Raw genomic sequence first — 6237 nt, forward strand, 5'->3', positions numbered from 1 at the left:
CCAGAATTGGGTGGGACACTGTGTCAAAGGCCTTCTGGAAGTCCAAGAAGATGACATCGACTTCCTCCTTCCCATCTAAGCTCTTTGTTACCTGGTCATAGAAAGAGACCAGGTTAGTCAGGCAATTTTTTCTCTGACTACACTAAGCCTGTCACTTTTAATAGTGTTCCTTGTTTTAAGCACACTGTCATGCAGCTTGTTTTAAGAACACCATGCTGCAATTCGCAAGTGGACCACCACCAGCCTGCACTTCACAAACCGTCTTGTAAGCACATACATATATCTTACTCTTCTTTTCATTTTCTAATTGAGACGTATAACTTTAATTGCAGACAGACCTCGATGTTATGGAGAAGCAAATAATGGCATTGAACTTTGTGTTGTTAATTAAAATAATGCAAACTCATATGGGCTCAAACTGAAACCCTGGAAAATAACACCCTTGACCTTTTAAATTGAGCTGTGTGCCTGATCCAAAGTTTCCAGCTGGCCTGAATCTATATAATGAGCTGGAAGGAAACTTTTAATATAACCCCCTCCCCCACCTATTTTTGTGAATGCCTTTTCTTTATCCATATCTGAGCTTTGGACTTAGGAACATACCTAAATATAAATAAAGGCCACAATCCTGCAATTGAATACACACAAACAGATGTGTATAAAAGTCAGTTAGAGCTCTTGATTGTTAGTGCAACTCTGATTGCCGGATGGGAGCCAAAGTTTTGTTTTATTTATTTTAAGGTCTTGCTGAAATGCATTTTCAGTTAACCTCACTGTTAGCATTCTGGAACTGAGTTGGATCCCTTTTCACTGTGCATCTGGGATGAGTGTAGTTCAAGAAGATCTTTAATCTGTTTTTTGACTGAACCCATATACTCAGGTTGATGGCATTCCTCTGTCAGTGTGTGTGTGTGTGTGTGTGTGTGTGTAACGCAATAACTTTTGATGACGACCAATCAGTTCTAAAATTTCAGGGAGTGTTACATAGTCATTACAGATTTGGTGGAAAAACCAATAAACTGAAAGGAGGAACATGTGGGAGACTTGGAGCCCCTGGAACCTATTTAGCACAGCCCCAACTTCAGTCACCTGCAATTGTTTGATCTAAGAACAGGTGGCTGATGGCATCAAATTGTGCCTACCAGAGTAACAGTATCAAAGCATAGCATCTCTTTTCTCACCATCCTCCCAGTAGTTGAAAATACTGATGCTCTGAATGACACCTTCCCACATAAATAATGTTGTAGAGGCTTTGGGGGTATACTAAGACATTAATGTTGAGTATACAGAACTCGGGGACCCTGGAATGGGGAGAGGGCTGTTGTGACTTATTGTGTTTTCCTTATACTGTCCCTTTAAGGCCAAAGCCCTCATGGTCAGCACTGCGGGGTTCAGTTTGCCTTGCTGCAGTTTTGCAGCACTGGGGACTCCATGCTCTCTGCCATGAGGTTCCTCTCTTTCCACAGGACTGGACTGGGTCAGGTCAGAGGCAGAGCAAGTATAAGTTCTGCATACATCCACTGAGGGCAATAGTTAAGATCCACCCTGGATGTGATTCCAGAGAGTTATAATCATAAATAACTGTAGTTCAACATAGGAGTGTCCAGAGTGTTGTTGCTGAACTCACAACATATCAAGGGCAACCTATAGTCCTTGCCACTATGGAAATATGGAAATGAGGTTGGAGGGGAGATGTACAGGGCCTCTTGTATGCAAGTGAATGGAGATCTTGGGATCAGAGGGATGCATGGAAATTTCTCTGAAGTTCTGTTGAAAGGAGAATACTTGGAGACCATCAAATTGGAAAAAGTGGGATATGGGGGAAAGGGAGAAGGAGTCCACTGAGGGTCCAGCAAGCAACTGGAGCTGTTCTGTTGTGGAGAGAAAAGGAACTGGGAGGCATGTAGCCACAATGGACAGAACTGAGGTACCCTCATTTAGGGGAAAGGGAACAGCAGATTTCTTGACGGGAATTCTTCTCCCATTTCCTTCATTCCCCTGACTAGTATGGGGAGAAAGAATATGGGCCTATGATATAAGGGCATGGGAGAATCCACAAACAGACCCTGGAATAGAGGTTCTTATGAGAACAAGGTCATGGAGAACATATACAACCCTTGTCATGGTTAGGGTATGGGACTGTAACAGGGAACCCTAGCCCTGTTACTAGAAGACAGGTTGGCCCCTTTAAGGCCAGAACTTTCTGGGCACAGCGTGCGGGTAAGGTGGGGGTTAAAAGCTGAGCCTGTCCAGCTAGTCAGGTGACCAGAAGGGGGCAGGCCAGGACTATAAAAACCCTGGGCTGAGTGGCAGTAAGGGCCAGCAGCCAAAGAGGAAAGAGTGTGTCCCAGAGATCCACGGAGAGGCTTGGTGAGTGGTCCAAAGACTGGAGGAGGGGATCTCTGGAGGACCCCTGAGAGATGGCAGCAATCCCGAAGAACGACTGTAGCCAATGGTGGGGAGCCAAAGCTGCATAAATGTAACCCGGTGTGCTGCCTTCTTTAATCACATTTTCTCTTGGTGGCTGTTATTGCCCCTGGACAGGACTGTTCATATTTTTTTTGTTATTGAATAACACGGGTGGTTTGGGCGAGGCTATTGGGGAAGGAGGAGGCCTCATTGGGACCCCACTTACAGCATGGGGACCCAGTGGCAATGAATGTTAGAGGCCTAGATTGTCTTTTCGTTGGCTGCCTCATGTAAATAAAGGTTAGTGCAGTAGGAAGGTTGAGAGTTTAAAAGAAGAGATGGACATGGGGCAGGATTGTGGATGTGTGAGAATGTACATTAAAACCCTTCCAGTTCTTCAGTTATCTGCAGATATCTACTTCAGGTATCATAACCTTAGGTTGCTTAGAAGCCTCAGCCAAGAAGGGAAGCTTTGGGGGCTGATGTTTTCTTACCAGGAAGGGTGACAAGTAGTGGGTGCTAAGAAGCAGAGCAGACTGAAGTCAGTAGAGAAGTCATTTTGAAAACATGATAGGCAGGCTCAGGAGTAATTCAGTGTCATGGATCTTTCTACTATGTATGTGCCAAGATACTTGAACTAGTGGTATCTCTGTACATGATAGTAGAATTACTCTTCATTTAACAGGAACACCTTCTTAATACTTTCAATATAAATGAATAATAGGCAATATTTTTTCTCATGAATTTCAGGAGACTTAGTCCAGATTTTTACTGGTGTAACTGAGAGCAAACTTTATTTTTAAAGTGGAAAGCTCCTGGGGCTGGCTTTAGGCTGATGGAAGAAGTACAAGTATGCACAGCCCTATGTTTTGAAAGGGACTGAATTTCCATCATGTACCCAAAAGCAGAGAATTCTTTCCCATCTCCTGCAGCTCCCTCACTTCCCACAAGCTCATTAATTATGCCTAGAGACAAAAAACATCTTTTGATGTGGATTCCAGGCTTATGTCACATGGGTGTGTGTGTCACAGTCAGAGTTGGGGAAATCAGTCAAGGGGAGAAGCTGAATGGAGCTCTACAAATTACTTTGCAAACCTAGGTCTTGGAAACCTAGGGGCTGAGACAACTATTTACTGTATTTAATAACATGTAGTCACGAGGCCTGCTTTTTGTGCTGTTTTTGGATGGTCGTGTCTTTATTTTTAACAACATAGTGCTCTTATCCCTGTGGGAATAGGGTTTTGGCCCTGACTTTACACTGTGTAAATCAGTGGAAGTCTTTGGCGTTAAATCAGGATAAAACCAATTTTAGGAGTGAGAGAAAAAATTGGGCCCTGCCAGTGGCATTATCAGTTTCCCAAAGTCTTACTTTGGACAAGTACAAAAAAAGGATTTGCCAAAAGATAAACTGTCCTTCCAGGAGCACTAGCTCTTCCAAACAGACACATATGCGTAGGCAAAAATCAGGTGATTTATTTAATCCTCTCTGTGCACACTTTGATACTGTTAAGAGTTTCTCTTGTGTGCAATACTTTCTCTTCAAAACCAGTTCCACAAGGCAGAAATAAATGGACTTCTCATTTCTAATTGAATTAAGGACAGTTTTTTAACCAACAGGAAAACACCTGTAAAATGTAAGAGTTCTGGGCTTTTAAAGAAGAAAAAATGTATAGGGCTATATAGGTCTAGAGACTGATGGAAGGTTTTGGGGGAAAAAGCAGAAGGCAAGATTCTTTGCTTTGCCTCCTGTGCTATGCAGCCCCAAGGGAAGGTCTAATGTTGCTTTACATCTTGGCATCCTGTGGATTCTATTGTGCTTTGACGTGTAGTGTGGAATACTACAAGCTAATACAATCCCAATACCAGCTCTAAGGCTATTCTCAAATGACCTGGGGTTCCTTTCTGACAACTGATGTGGAATTAAAGACCACCAGACTGGAAGGAAAAAAAAGTGAATGAAAAGCTGTCCACTTGTCCTCAATTCTGTTAACAATCCATTATAGGAGGCAAGATACAGTATGATCACTGGCAACATCCCTGCTATATCCTACACATCACTCATATGCACATACTGGTGGAATGTACAGTTCAAAACAGGAAATAAATAAATTAAATCAAACAAGCTGATCTTCACTTAGGTTTAATGTCTTCTCCATAATCAATACTATCCTCCGTGCTCGTTTTCTACGATTTACTCCAATTTCAATGTCTGTCAGACTCCCTTTCATAGAGGCTTCACTACACCCAATGTAAAACCCCACATAGCTACGTGTTCTTAATTACATTTTTTTCATTGCAGAATGAAAAATTCTATTTTTCTGCTATTTTGAGCAGGGCATTGCTACAATGTAAAATATCAAATTAAATCTGAGGCACACATTTGGCTTCAGACCTGAGAATAAGCACACTTATGACTTACTGAGTAAGGAATGTCTAAACTCTAAGGGTGGATTTTTTTATTTATTTATTTGCTGGTATAAGTAAGTACAGCTCTACTGAAATCAGTGGATGGCATTGGGTACCTTTTCCACCAACACTGAACTTTACTCAATCTTACCATTTTTGTTGTCCTTTTCCTAGTTTATTAAATTTCTCTATGTGACTTTTCCAGTATAATTGGGTATCAGATATGGCATGTTTTTCAAGGACATAATGTATCACCTTCTGCAAATGGATCTTCGGTGCTTGTACCCAAAGACCATTGTAGTTGCTGGAGATGTTTAAATAGTGGAAAGAAGCAATTGCAAAAGCACATTGAAATTCAACTGCACATTTGCCTTGATAGTAGTCACAATTCCCAATAGTCTTTCAAATTTCACCAGCATGTATGGGGAAATTATGATAATTAATAGGGAAAGTGTAAAGCTATATATTTTAACTTAACTTTAATCAAGCATAAATTATTTGAAAATCAAATGAAGTTCCAGCATTCCAGATCTATATTTTCACTTTGGGGCACTTAAACAGGTATAAACACCTCAAAGTAGCATACCTGTATTACCAACGGTTTCAATATGAATTAAGGGAAATGAGTTGCATCATTCACATCTTTGTAAGAGTGGATATGCTGTTTTATTCAAAACTATATAGCAGGAAACTAGAGAGAGAACCATGTGGTTACTACCAAGTGTTTAAAAATCATGAATCACACCCCCTGCAAATGGTGATTGTCCTAAAAAGGCTGTTTAATATATTTTGAGACCTTTTTCTTGCTGGTTCTGATCCCTTAAGATTCATGTGCTTTATGGTTTCATTTTTTTTCTGTAGTCATGGGCAGTAGGCAGTTTTGTTTGGTTTTAAGTGTTTTACTGAAATCACTTGATTCTAGCAGCTGGGACTTTAAACCAGAAAACCCCCAAACCCACACTAAATATAAAGAGATGTGCGATATCATGAGACAGGGCAACACCGGAGGGGTTTCCAAGTAGAAGTTCTACAGTAATGTGTCTGTAGGGCTAATATATCTCCCTACACATACCCCAACTGTTCTTTATTCAGTACTGGAAAGAAGTAAACTTTTCCTGTTTTTCAGTAGGTATCATGTGACAATAACAAAAAACCAGGCTTAATCACAAGTGACATGTTGGTCCCCAAAGTGCTGTTGAAGCCCCAAACATCTGTGGCTTTTTCTAGTTCCATTGTTGCTCTTATGTTCTCCTCTTGCTTCTTTTAGACACCAGACGTGGCAACTGAGCAGAGCAGTAGCGCTAGTAGATGGTCTCCAGGATCCTCTCTCATGGCCTGAACAGTCACTACAAACTGCTTCACAGTTGTGAAATCCATGGAATGCAGAGGTATTGAAGAAGCAATCTGGGCTCATGGTAGAGG

This window comes from Gavialis gangeticus, unplaced genomic scaffold (assembly GCF_001723915.1).
Source record: "Gavialis gangeticus isolate Ggan-Ray unplaced genomic scaffold, GavGan_comp1, whole genome shotgun sequence".
Taxonomy (NCBI): domain Eukaryota; kingdom Metazoa; phylum Chordata; order Crocodylia; family Gavialidae; genus Gavialis; species Gavialis gangeticus.